The 14,398-nt window shown below is 34.8% G+C and overlaps 1 pseudogene; it reads left to right on the plus strand.

Moving 5' to 3' along the window:
• LOC110212463 (large ribosomal subunit protein P2 pseudogene) overlaps nucleotides 1-14,130 on the plus strand; it is a 50,818-nt pseudogene extending 36,688 nt beyond the window's left edge.
• The last annotated feature ends 268 nt before the right edge of the window (nucleotides 14,131-14,398 follow it).

Here is a 14,398-nt window from a genome sequence, read left to right on the forward strand (position 1 = left end):
ATATGTGTATGCACATATATACATATTTCAAAAGTTATGTTAAAGTTATCCTAAAAGTTTTCTTTAGCTTTAGGGGGAATTTTGTTGCTGCTGTTTGGCAACCAACTTAATGTTTTTCAAATGAAACTTCATTGTTAAGCATTCTCACAGAAATATTTACTAAGAATTTATTTCCTCATGCTAGTAGAGAGAGATAAAAACAGTAAAAAATAATAGCAGAATGGCTTGTCAACATGGTTAATGGTTAACAACTAAAATAATAGCAAAACAACCTATAGGCATGGGCTGATCTTCAGAGGTGAAGACTATACCCATCATTAGCCTGGGCAATTGCCATGCCTTCAAGGCAATCCTGGGCACACCTATTCTACCTAATATAAAAACCTAAAGGAATTATTTTTTTTTAATTTTTACTTTTTATAAAACTCAGCTAAAATCCTGTAGAGACCGAGAGCCTACTAACCCACATATTAAGGGCAGAGATCTGTGCAGGCAGGGAGATAACAAAGATTTTCAACCCTATTTTTTTGTTCTTTCTCAAAATGATTTGTATGTCAATATCTAAAACATTCTGGAACTTCCCCCAAAAGTGAGTGGGGCCTCTTCCTTATGTGAGAAACTAGACTCTGTTACAATTATTTTCTTCATTAATCTCTATAACTAGTAGTAAAAGGAAAAGTTAATCCTCAAGGCTAGAAATTATATTAAACCCTTGCCAGTTATGGGACTATGATCAAATCAACTTTGTTGTTATTACGGAAGGGGTTATCTTAAGCTACTTCCCTAAGACCTCACTCATCATCCCAAAAATGTCTACATTAAGTTTTGTGTCTTGTAGTCACCATTTTCTGGCCACCATTCCAAGGATATACATATGTTTTCCTCTTTTGTAGAATATAAGTTCCTAGAGAACAGGAGCTTTATTTGCTTTTGCATTTGTACATGTAACATTTCAGAAAAAAAAAATTAGCACATATTAAATACTTAATAAATGTTCTTTTAAAAATTAATTCACCCATTCATTCATCAATTCATCCAAAATAGATATCTTAATGTTATTACTCAATATAGCCACACTCTTTTCATTTCAAAACCCTTGGATTAAATTAGTTATGAATATTATTGAATCATTGCTTAGAGCACTATCTACTAAAGAGCTATCTCCTTCAGTTGTGTTCTACTTTTTGTGGCTCATAGCACATTAGGTCCTATTCTCCACTATCTCCCAAAGTTTATTCAAGTTCATATTTATGGCTTCCATGACACTATCTAGACATCTCATCCTCTGCTGTCCTCTTCTCCTTTTGCCTTCCACACTTCCAAGCACTAGGGTCTTTACCAGTGAGTACTCTTTTCTCATTGTGTGACCACTAAGCTTCAGATTCAGTATTTGCCCTTCCAATGAGTGGTCTGAATCAATTTCCTTTGACTGAATTGATCTCCTTGCTGTCCAAAAGTCTTCTCTAGCACCACAATTCAAAAGTGTTGATTCTGTGGAAGTCATTTTTCTTTAAAGTTCAACTCTCACACACATTATTACTGTAAAAATCATAGCTTTGACAATATGGGACTTTTTCCTTACCTTCACTAAAATATTTTTTATTAATAAAACTAGGACATAGATCCTAATGGAGTGCACAATCTAGTTAGGTTGAGAGTCACAGCTTACAAGTCATTTTGTTTTGCCTAATATCAATGAAATAGACAGAAATTGAGAAGATATAATTACTCATTGTTCCCAAATCTGTTTTATGAAAACTATATTCCCAGATCACATATGCATATAACTTCAAACACTCAAAGGGACCTTAATTTTCTTTTCAGTAAAATGAGTATGTAATACTAAATTACTTCTAGGGTGCTTTCTACCTCTGAAATGCTTTGCAATCTATGAAAATTCTAACAGCTCAAAGGGAATAAAAACAGTGTTTAACCCAATAACTTGCTGGCATTCACAATGTCTTTCTTACCATTATTATCATCTCATGTGTGCCTTTGTCTCCCATAATAACTAACATTTTTTTTTGTGACATACACTAATTATTCCTAGTTCTAATTTCATGGGCACATAATAAATCTTTCCCCTGTTCTTCATGACATCCCTACAAATAGTTAAAGACAGCTATCTCTTCCCTAGGTTAAATAAACTCCAATTCCCTCCTAGAAAAGTTGATATTAAAATATTTTAAAGGCTTATTGTATTATTTTGCTGGGCCCCAAGTTTTGGTCAACCAGAAGATCCACGAGTAAAAAACATGACCAGTCAGATTTTTGCTTAATATGGGGGAAATTTTGCTAATGATTTGAATTGTGTCCAAATGGAACTGATGGGTTTGGGAGAGGTAGGGAATTCCTTGTCAGTAGAGGTAGCTAGGCTACATACATCTTCATGGGAATGATGTAAAGAGATTCATGCTTTAGACTAGAATTTGACTAAATGTCCCCATACAGAGTGTTATTTCATGAACTCATCCACACTATTTCTTAGCTTCAAATTTCTGTATATATCACCCAAAACACCATAAAAGTACCCAAATAATATTGGCTGGTTCAAATGCATGCATACCTGAATGCTAGATGTCCATCTGATAATTGTTTACTAGCTAATTATAATTCCACATCATTCTTAACTATCTCACACATATGCTTTGCATTGGCATTCCATTAGGTATACCAAAAATTTGTCAGAAAACAATAAAAATAATTATTTGAAATGTTAATAGACAAATCATGATATTCTAGCAAGCTATCAATTTCACTTCAAAAACCTTTCTTTTTGCTGGATAGATATTCTATTGTTATAGTCATGATAGTATTAATGATATATGACATACATATTTATTATGCACAAATATGCAGACACATATACAAACTTATACACACATACTAAACCTCTCAACTGCTTTAAGTTCTAAAATTCTGTTTTCACTACACATCTATTTCTGTCCAAAAGCAAAAACTGTAGAAAAGGATTTCTTAGTGTTGTAAAGAGGGGCATCATGAATTATTTACAGTAAATCACCTTTTATAACCCTCCTCAATCTTTCATAAACTGTATCCTCCTATTCTATTTGATATTCTATCCAAAGTCTTAATGCAGAATAAGTCATGGAAATCTCTTAAAATCCTAAAAACCTTTTAACAGTACATGGTTCTTGCATTCCGTGTAACTCTTTGAAAGATTGTATTGATATTCTGTAATTATTTTTTGCTTCAGCCTTCAAAAAAGATGCTAGGGGCTTTGAAACTACAGGTAATTAATACAAAGTTCTGGAAGCTTTGAACTTTGCAAGAACATCTGTTTTGAAAGATAAAATTTTGTCTTGCCTTCCTGACATGTCAGAATGTCTGATTAAAGTAACACGTGTGTTTATCTTTCTAAAGTCCATGTTCTGACCTTCTTTGAAAGCCTTTGTGATGTGCTGCACTCAGATTATTAGATTATTTACCATTCTGTTTTGAATGGATGATCATCTTCTATGGTACATGTCATATACAGGTTCATTTTTTAAAGGTTAGCAACTTTTCAGATGCTGTTTTTCTGTTCTATGGAATGCCTACCCAATTCAAAACAAAGTGCACTGGATTCAGGGTCACTTTCACATATACCTCATCTTGTCATATTAATAGAATACTGACTTTTCCCATGTGACATTACTTGCCCCATTGCTGCTCCAATGAAGTCTCTTGATCGCTGGTAAATGATGATGGATTGGTATACCCTTTATTTTGTAGAGACATTTCATACCAATTTTTCTACCACCATCATTTGACAATCTTTTGAAGTCTCTGTCAACTGTTTCCACCATGTTCTTCTGTGTCCTCAGCAAGATCTATGGATTTCCAATACACATTCAACTTCCTCAATGATTTAAAAACCTAGCCCACAGATTTCTTTTTTATTCACCTTGTGTCTTGAATATTCACATTAATGTTTTTACTGATTGCCCTAATCTACAATCCTCTTATATCCTCAGTGTCTTAATTTAATTTCCATTCAATTTTAGCCATGTTTTCACACAGCCACACCTTGGAAATCATCATCTGTCTCACTTTCTCCATACTAAGATTAGAAGAAAGATTCCCTCTCAGGTAGTGAGTTCTTCCTTTGTGGATGATTCTCTTTTTTACTGCCAGTAGTAATATTCTGCAGACTTTCTCTCTCTCTCTTGAAATAAGTGATTGTTCTGAGAGTATCTCAATTTTTAAATGAACTTGTGCCTGAACTTTGACCTGATAATGGCTAGCTGTCTTCTAAATTCTGGGAAATAAATGTAAACTCATCTTTACACATCACTCAGGACCATAACATTTTATTTTCTCTCTTACTTGTCCATTTATTATGGATATATGTTATTATGTCAACTGGGATAGAAAAATCCAATTTATCAAATGTATCTACTCCCTACTAAAATCATAATTCAGAGCAGCTCCACTTCCAGATCTTGAACTATGAACCTTACTTCTCTAATCACAGACCTGCTTATCTCCAAGTCTCTTATCTCCAGCCCCTTTTGAACATAAATATCCTTGAAATGATATTTAGCCTTTGGTATCATTCCTATTCTCTCTCCCTATACCAGACAGCTTTATGGATTCATTTGTGTGATGCTAAATAATTCATTCATAGAAGAGCTATTAGTAAGATTTCAGTAGCACTTACTTTTGGCAGATGCAACTCTCCTGCCACCCCTTTAATGAAACATTATCTGGTCAGCAGTACAGGGTGTAGGGACTCATGTGATCTCAAGACATCCGCCAAGTCTAAAACACCTGGACTTCTGAGATCCAACTTCATGACAGTAGGTCTTCATGTGCCCATAGGATGCCAGAAAAAGATATCACAGGCTAAAAATATTTCTTGTCAAGGGAGGCAAAGGGGGCAGTTGGGTTCTAAAGCAAGCTTTGTTGTATCCTAGGTAAAGCTAGCATTACTTATGTTGCTAAAGTAGATCTGGGAGAACAGAATCTAGAAGTGGTGATGAGAAGCAAAGCATATTCTGACTTTCTCACCAAGAACTATGAGTGAAAGTACAAGTAATACAATACCAGAAATACAAGGGTAGGGCAAGAAATAATGTCATCAGAAATGGGTCACATCTCAGTGAACACTAGAAGATAAGAGGGAAAAAAAAACTAAGATTAAAACAAGTTTAGTAATTATTAATTAGGTTTACAACAGAACACAGTGGAAGAGGTAGGTAGATTTGGAGTAAGACATTTGGAGGTATAGGGTTGAAGAACTTTTGTAGTAAGACAGCAGGTAGACAGGTATGAGGAATAGTTTGAACTTTAGTAGTCTGGGGATTTAAAATCTCTGAGATGGGGAGAGAATAATGGGATAGAGGCATGCTAAACCTTGAGGAATAAGTCCATGCAAAGTATCCTTGGCAGAAGAGAGGTCTAGTTCAGGAAGTTGGTAAACCAACCATTTAAGGAACTCTCTCAACATCCAACTTCATAGCAGCTAGTCACATTGTTTTCTGTGAAGCCTAGGAGACCTGTCTTATAATAGGCAAGCCCAGGCAAGGTATGGCCTGAGGGAATCAGGTCAGGAAATGGGAATTCATAGTTCAAGAAACGTAAGGACCTGGGAAGGCCTTTGGGGAAATTTCTGTAAGCAAGAAACCAGTGGCCTAAATTGCCACTGTTAAAGGAAGATACAAAGGTTGTGCATAGCTCAAGATCTGGAAGTGGAGCTGCTCTGAATTATGACCTAGATTAAGGCTGCTGCAGGAATCCCTGAGAAGTTTCAGTGTCTTTTCACTTTCTATCCCACATGCCTGGAGGGTTCCTCCTCAACTCTACCTTTTAAAATCCCTGTCTTCTTTTAAGATAGAGTTGAAGCAACATGTTCAGTATGCAGGCTTTCGTGATTTCTCCAAATATGAATGACTTCCTTCTAAACTATCTTATGCTTAACTATTCAACATTTATTTTTACTTATTGGCTTTATATTTATATTGAATATACATGTAAATACGCATAAATGGAGTATATATATAACAACATATGCATATGCATATATTCTTATAACTTAAATAAATACATATAACAAATGTAGATCTAAATATTATATATGTACATATACATATATGTATTCAAGTTTACATTAGGATATAGGAGACAAAAGTATGCATATATATAATATTTCAACCTAAGTTATATACTATATATAAACATATTTATATCTGTATTATATACATATATGTCTGTGTATACATGTGTGGATTAATAGAGGTTTTTTTACATATACTTATCTCCTGCATTCAAATAGAAGTTCTTAGTAAGTAGGAATGTTTCCTTCTTTGTACTGGTATACCTAGCACTTACAAACCCAATACACATTTGTCAGTTAGTCGAACTATTGAGCAATTGAACTGCTCTACCATTGTTGATTTGCATTCCTTTTATCCTCCTCTTCCAGTGAATACCCAAAATCAGTTATTCAAGTTTTTTGTATGCCTTATGACCTCATCTTTAGTTCTACATCCCTCAAATTTTGTGGATGACCTTATCTATTAATTTATTGAAAATTTTAAGACCGTGAATTCTATTAACTTCCATGCTCTAAACTCCAATGCACTTTGTTTTTTAATATATACTCTTTTTTTTTCCCCTTTCTTGTCTCAGAGGAAGAATGCTTACTATTTCAGTTATGGCCATCATCACCTTTTCCTGACCTCCTGTAAGAGCCTCCTAATTGGTCTCTCTACTTCCAACTCTCTACTGTCCCGAGTTTATAGTTGTTCCACATAGTTTTCAAATTGTTTTTATTACTAAAACATAGATATTGCCACGTCACTCCCTAACTCAAAATCTTCAGTGGATTTCTATTGCTTCTACAATAAATATATACCACTTAGTGTGGTATTTAAGGCCTCAGCTACCTAGTTCTAACCTACCTTTCCAGTCTTTCTTTCTTATAATTTTCTTTCATGCACATACTATATTGTTAACTCCTCTCCTTAACATGAAATTCCATCCACTACCCGCATTATTGTAAATAATTGTTCCCTTAATTGGAATAATGACATAGTTCCTCATCTCAGTCAAGGGACAGAATGTGGGAGGACTTGGCCTGACCTGTGCATATCATCTAGGTTTTAGTAGTCTTTGTAATGCAGATAGAATTTCAAAGGGAAAATTCCCTAAGACTTAGATTATAAATCACATGGTAATTTAGAGAATGAACTTAGGAGAGATTCTAGGACTATATAAACAGATCATGATAAAACTCAAATGATACAAAGAGAGTGTGTAGAGAGTAACAAGTACCTGGAATAGAACCAGTTTTTAAAAATAAAAAAAAAGAAAGTCCACAGACTTTGCATATTATATTAGCTCATCCTTTAATAGCTGATGAGTCTGGAAATATTTATTAAATTTGGTATAAATTTGAATCATAATCTAGCAAAGAAGACTGCAAAGAAATTTTAAGTTAGAAGTAGAAACAGGGGAGAGTATTTTTTTAAAACCCAAAGAGAAAAGACTATGTAGAAGGAAAGAGTGGGCAATAGTGTCAGATATATCAGAGGCAGGCATAAAGAAAGATAGGATTAAAAAAATAGATTTGACTATTAAAAGAACTTTAATAATTTTCTGTCAAGTTGAGGTTGGAAGTCTAACTGCAACGGGTTGAAGAGCAAAAGAAAGATACAAGGGTAAAGAGAGCAAATAGCTTTTCTGAGAAAGGAAGGGAAGATTTAGGATAATGATGGTGGAGACATACATGTTTTAAAATATCATGGAGAAACCATGCCACAGGATCATCCACACGTAGGATAGAAGTACCTGAGGCCCTTCATTTTGATTTTCCAGTTCTTTCCAGAACCTCCATTTTAAGAAAAAGACTCACGTCCACCCAAGTCTTCATTATTCTCCAGAGTCTATTCCTGACTAAGGACTTTTCCGCCATTCCTAACCCTCTTCCTTTCAGCTTCCTTCTATGTGTTATCTTCCTCCATTAGCCTAAAAGCTCCCTGAGGGAACCATCTGTCTTTCTTTTTTGCTTGTATTTATATTCTCATTACTTAGCACAATGCCTGGCACATAGGAGTCACCTAATAAATGTTCACTGATAGATTGATTGAGAAAGAGTGACATGAACACAGATAGAGACACAGATAAATCCATAGAGGATGGAAAGAATGATTGAGTACTAAATTTGCTGGGGAAAAATAGAAGAGATGGGAACAAGGGCATATAAAAAGGAGCTAGTATTAGTGAGGAGAAGGATCACTTTATTGTCAGTGTTGGGGAGAAAAAGAAAGAATCAAGGATAATTTTAAATGGTTTTGAAATGAAGAGAGCTCAATTTTCTCAGTGAAGTAAGACATAAAATCCTTATCTCAGAGAGTAGAAGATGAAAGTATGAGGGAAGAAAGAAAAGACTATTAGGAATAGTCTTTTGAGAAGTGAGACAGGGAATCAGTTATGGAGGAGCAATGGATTTTCTTGATAAATTGAGGGAAAAGTCAACATTAGGTGACATAAAGTTGTAATGTATTCTTTGAGATAAGTAATGAGATTGCCTCCATTTTTTCCAGTAGCACATAGGAGCAAAAGAGTTGGAGTGAGATGAAAAGTTATAAAGAGTGATAGAACAAAGGGACTTGAAAGGAAAAGAAATGTAGAGTCGAACAGGTTAATTATGTGTTTGAAGCCACATAGAAGAAAAGCAAAAATCAGCATCTTATTCAGGAAAAAAAAATCTAAACCAGCAATTGCTTAGTTTTGCCATCTGAAGTATTTTTAGGGCATAGGGTCTTTATTTTGTAGCACAGGGTTGAGGTGCTGAGGAAATAAATGTAGTCATTAGTCTTAGGCCAGAGTTATAATATACTAACTATGATCTTCTAAATCTTAGTCAGTAATAGAGTTAGGTGACAATTACTTCCTTGAAAATGCCTTTCTCCACCTGAAATGATAGAGTTTTATTAGAATAATTTGACAAGAGCAGTGGCAGCAAGAAAGGACTTTTTAGACAATAATTATTGTCTGTAGAAATCATAAAACTTGATTCTCTTTACTTTTGTTTAAACAGGGTTTTTCTTTTCACCAAAATCACAACCCTGCCTTTCTGAATAGGTTGGCCTTGAATAAACAATTCTGTGGATCTAAAACCATTACATTTACCAAATTATTAAATCCCTGATCATAGGTTATAACATGCCTATTGATATTTAATAAAAATTAGATGTTAGCAAATCTTTAATAAGTCTTTTATTGCTAGCACTTAATAGAATTTTGCCAAAATGAAATTAGGTGAATGAAGAGACCTAATGGTAAAGTCATATCAGATAATAAATGTATTCCCTGTCATCATATGTTGCTTGTTCTTTTTACTGTCCTGTCTTTTAACACCCTGGCAGAAGTACAAGGCTCCTCCTACTAGTGTTTTCAAAGTACTCCCTTTGTTAAGGGAGTTTTTCTTGACATATAACTTTTTCTTTAACTGTATGTCATTGCCCCTGGTTTATACCACCAAATATTTTAAAGAGTACAATTAACTTGTAAATTTATTATTAAACATCTTACTAAATAATTGAATCTAGATAAAAACTAAACTACTGATATCAGATACAGATACACCTCTCTTATTGTCTCTCTCTCTGTCTCTGTCTCTGTGTCTCTCACGCACACATACACACATACACACACGCACACACGCACACACACATACATACATACACACACAGAGAGTTTGAATTCACAATTTCAGAGAGTCTAGTTATTTTGGTACATTTGCCCTCATTAAATTTTGTTGAAATTTGCTCAGCAAATTCCCTTGCTGTTTTCCTGAGATATCCAGCAAGGACATAACCTTAGATTTACACAATTCAATTTTAAAGACTTTTCATACCCAGAATGGTGCTAATAATCCATCATTCTCTTAGGTGCCAGTAAAACACAGTGATTACCAGTAGAGAACAGAAAATGAAAAATATTAATGCTAGAAGGTCCTCAGATGGTATAGTCTAACATCTCAACTTTACAGATGAGAAAATCAAGGTCCAGATGAGTGATATGCCTTTTCCATATGATATTTCAAAGATAATTCAGAGTTCATAGACTTAGATGTAATATTTTTGAAGTTAACAACTAAAAGTGAAAAGGAAATAAAAAGATTAAAGAACTGAAAAAGAAGACTAGACATTTTTGTCCCTTAAAATTAAAAACAACAGCAACACAAAAACTTATTACACAAATTTCTCTTTTTTGCATAGTTTTTAATATATTATAAAGTATATTTTATGTCTTGAAAGAGAGTTTGTAATATTTGAAATTTTGTAAATAAAGAATTTTGCACAATAATTGAGTTGTTAGGGGACCAAAATAAAGGAAAAACAGAGAAGATTTTTCAATATTTCTGTAATGACTTCTTTTCATCCCAGACATAAGTAGAACCATCACATTCAGTTCCTAAGATTCCAGTACTGAAGGCGCTATCTAAAGAAATAAAAAGAGTAGTTAAGAACAGGAAGTTAAAAAGAATGTCTGGACAAAACATTGAAAAAATGAATTAGACATCATAAAAGACTAAAAGTACCATGGAATAATTTTGGAAGCTATCTTAAGGAGAGATACCAAACAAATGGGGGGGGGTGATATTATTTCCTTAAAAAAGTAAAAGAACAAAATCAAAAACAGTTGCATAAGTCAAAAGAGATTTTTACCTGTTAAAAAAGGGAAAACAGTGTCTAATTGCTTTGAACAGTTTTCCTTTTTGAAATGACAGAGGCACACACTTTTACAGGCTTAGAGGAAGGGAAGATATGATTTAAGTAATGTAACAAAGATTTCAAGATTGTTAAAAGTTCTATTTTTGCATTCTAAAACTTTTGCCTCATATATGTCCTTGTGGCTTTTTAAGAGAATTTCTGTCAGTGGTTTCTTATTCAAGATTCTTCACCTACTCCAAGCTAGAGCTGGTGTTGTTCCTCCTCTTCTGGATTGAGATCATTGGTAATTGTTGACCATTATTCCTCATCTTTCTAAAATTTTAATGAGAAGTAAATGCACTTGTATTGAAGATATTATTAATGAAAATGTGCTATTGTGCCCTAAGAACAATGAGATCTTCCCATCTTACTGGTAGCTTAAACCTATGTTTCATCTCTCCCATCAAAGTTTCATCTCTTTAAGAATAGAGACTAAGTTTCCTGTTTGTAGTCTCAACAATTAACAGAGCGCTTTGCAGATAGTGCTCAATAGTTTTTCATCCATTCATTCATTCTACCATTCATTCCTTCATTCTAATGCAATCTGCAGTTTCATTACCAATATATTTTCAGTGACATGAATTTATCCTCAACCAAAGAAGTCAGACATTAGCTGGAGATAGTATAAATATAAAGTTAGGCAGACGGTGCAACCTCCGCTGGGAGCTTTGAGTAATTAAATGAGTAACTAAACTCATACAATAAACTCCCTAACGCCAGAAAGGAGGGAAGAAAAAGGACTTTAGAAAGAATAAAATTGTTCCTCCTGAGCTTAAAATGAGCAAGTAAATTTTAACAGGGTGTTACATTTAAGAAATAGTATAAAATATATCATTCACAAAATAATGTGATCAGAAAAGGAAATGGATCAGTCATGTGGAGAGAGTGAGGAATAACATGAACATTAAAACATTAAAAACGAAACTAAACTAAAGGATATTCTCTCATGCATTGGGTAGATCCTCCACAGAGGATTTATGAGAGGATATGGATATTATTCAGGACAGCAAAGCATAAAGGATTTTGCAATATGCACAGAAGCATGAAATAACCAATGTGTAACCAATCTCTCACTAATTTAAAGAAAGTTTATTTTACATTAATGAAAATTTATCATCTTTAATTTCTTTTCTCTGTCAGTATGGTCCAACATATTTTCATCATAGTATGAAGATGATATTGATATAGTATGTCAATGGAACACAAGCTTTAGTAGGTCCCACCAAGGTTAAAAATCGAAACAAAACCAAACCTCTTCTCTCCCTAACTTCCCTATAACAGTTGAGGGCATCATCCACATTCTTAACCTGGATACTGGATAGCATCCTCAACTCTTTTCTTACTGTCTCTGTCTTTGTCTCTGTCTCTTTCTCTGTCTATCTCACACACACACACACATACTACATATGTGTGTGTATATATATGTATACTGTGTATGTATGTATATATACATATGTATGTTGTGATGTCCTGTAATGTCAATTTTGTCTTCACTCTATGTCTCAGGTATACCCTCTTTTCTTCTCTGACATTGCCATTCCCTTGGAGTAGGACCTCATTACATCACAGCTGCATGATTACAATGTTCTGCTACCTTGATTCTCTCTCCACTTTAATCTTTCCACTACATGGCTGTAAATTGCTTTTCCTGAAATATAGGTTTACTATGTCTTCCTCACCCCCACTATTTAATAAGCTCCATTTTCTCCCTATAACCTACAGGATCAAATCTAAAACCATCTGGTTGGCTTTCAAAGGACTTTATAATTTGCCCCAACAATGCCTGGCACATAGTGGGAGACATAGTAACAAAATGTAGGCCTGTTGTCTGCACACCAAGCTAGATAAATTTGGAGGAAACCATAATCTTGTTGACTATAAAAATAATGACATTGAGCCATAATACAGGATTGTCTTTGCCTCTTTTTGTATCCCCAGTGCCTGGAAGATAGTAGGTACTTAGTAAACAGTTATTGATCTGTATTCTGGATCAGTGACACCACAGACTCCTGAAGTATTGAATTATTTTCCCCAATAGATAAGATTTACAAATAATTACCCTTTCTGTAACAAAATATGTAGTAATAAAAAAAGTGCATACTTAGGGCAAGTATTGGGACAATTTTTGAATCCCCTTGAAGTGTGAAATAGAATAGCACAGAGTGTTTTGTTTGTGAAAGATTCACATATTCCTAAGAAAAGTAAGTGCTTGTTTGATTTGAATTATTTTGTTTAAAATATTATCACAAAATGTTGTTCACAATCTTTTATGCAAAATGAGATTTTTGTCATTTCTTAGTAAATATAATGCCTGTCCCAAAGAAATTGAGTCTAAAATTCATTCATAGCAAATGACTACCAATATTAAATTTAAGTACATATTAATACATGCCTATGAAATTAGAACAGATTGGTTATTTTTTAAATGCTTTATTAAACATTTGATACCCGCAAAGAACCATGTGTGCAATAGGAAGAAAATAATAGTTTTTGTTTTTAAAGGGTAACAGAAACTTGTCATGCACAAAAATAACTAGTATAATGTCAGAATGTGATTAAGTATATCCATGGGGAGAACCTGAATCACTTAAGAGATATGAGGTAGAGCGATTTTTTCTTTTTTTCCAGTTGGGAGTTAGTTATGGAACTTCAAGGAAGATTTCATGGAGAAGGGTATTTAGGCTGGGCCTTAAAGAAAGGAAATAGCCTTTTCCGGTCCTTGACCTGCTGAGCCAGCACCGCTCCCGCCGTTTTCGCAGCGCTGGGCCGCGACCTCTGGAGCGGACCAGAGTGGAGCCCAGAACCCCGAAGTGCGCTTCGCGGCGGCCTGCCTCCTGGCCGTCCTCGGAGGCAACGACTCCCCCGACTCCAAGGCCCTGGAAAAGATCTCAGACAGCGTGGGCATCGAGACGGACTACGAGCGGCTGAAGAAGGTCATCAGTGAGGCCGAGTGGCAAGAACATAGGAGACGTGATCACCCAGGGGAGCAGCAAGCTGGCCTCCATGGCCGCCTGTGGTGCCATCGCTGTCAATGCCAATGCCAATGCTGGCTGTGCTGGCCCTGCTGCGGAGGAGGAGAAGAAGAGAAGAAAGCCGTCTGAGGAGTCTGATGGCGACATGCGCTTTGGTCTCTTAGACTGAGCACCCACCCTGATCCTAGAGCGAATAAACCTTTTATAAAAAAAAAAAAAAGAAAGAAAGAAAGAAAGAAAGAAAGAAAGAAAGAAAGAAAGAAAGAAAGAAAGAAAGAAAGAAAGAAAGAAAGAAAGAAAGAGAAAGAAAAATATTTTCAATAAACACTCATGATAAGAGTTGCGGGAGTATTCCATGTTAGACATGGAACATGTGAAATGCATGGAGGTGTGGAGATGGCAGGATGAGACACCAAAACTTCAAGAAGCCTTAGAGTGAGGTAAGGGGCTAGACTGGTTATTCGGGTATTATGTGATTCGCCTCTGTTCTGTAGCTAACGTCTTCATTTTTTCATTCCTAGTGTAGACCTACCCACTTTAGACAAATTTAAGGAAAAAGCACAATTTGTCTCTAAAATTCAAATTATTAAAGCTGTTGAAGTTATAATAACTACATTGGACATTTACCAGATAAGACCTAAGGGCTTTTGAAAACTGTGAACCTTCTAGAAGGAGAACTGGATTGTCATCTTATCAGCCAAA

This window comes from Phascolarctos cinereus, unplaced genomic scaffold (genome assembly GCF_003287225.1).
Source record: "Phascolarctos cinereus isolate Bilbo 61053 unplaced genomic scaffold, phaCin_HiC Scaffold_7;HRSCAF=346, whole genome shotgun sequence".
Taxonomy (NCBI): domain Eukaryota; kingdom Metazoa; phylum Chordata; class Mammalia; order Diprotodontia; family Phascolarctidae; genus Phascolarctos; species Phascolarctos cinereus.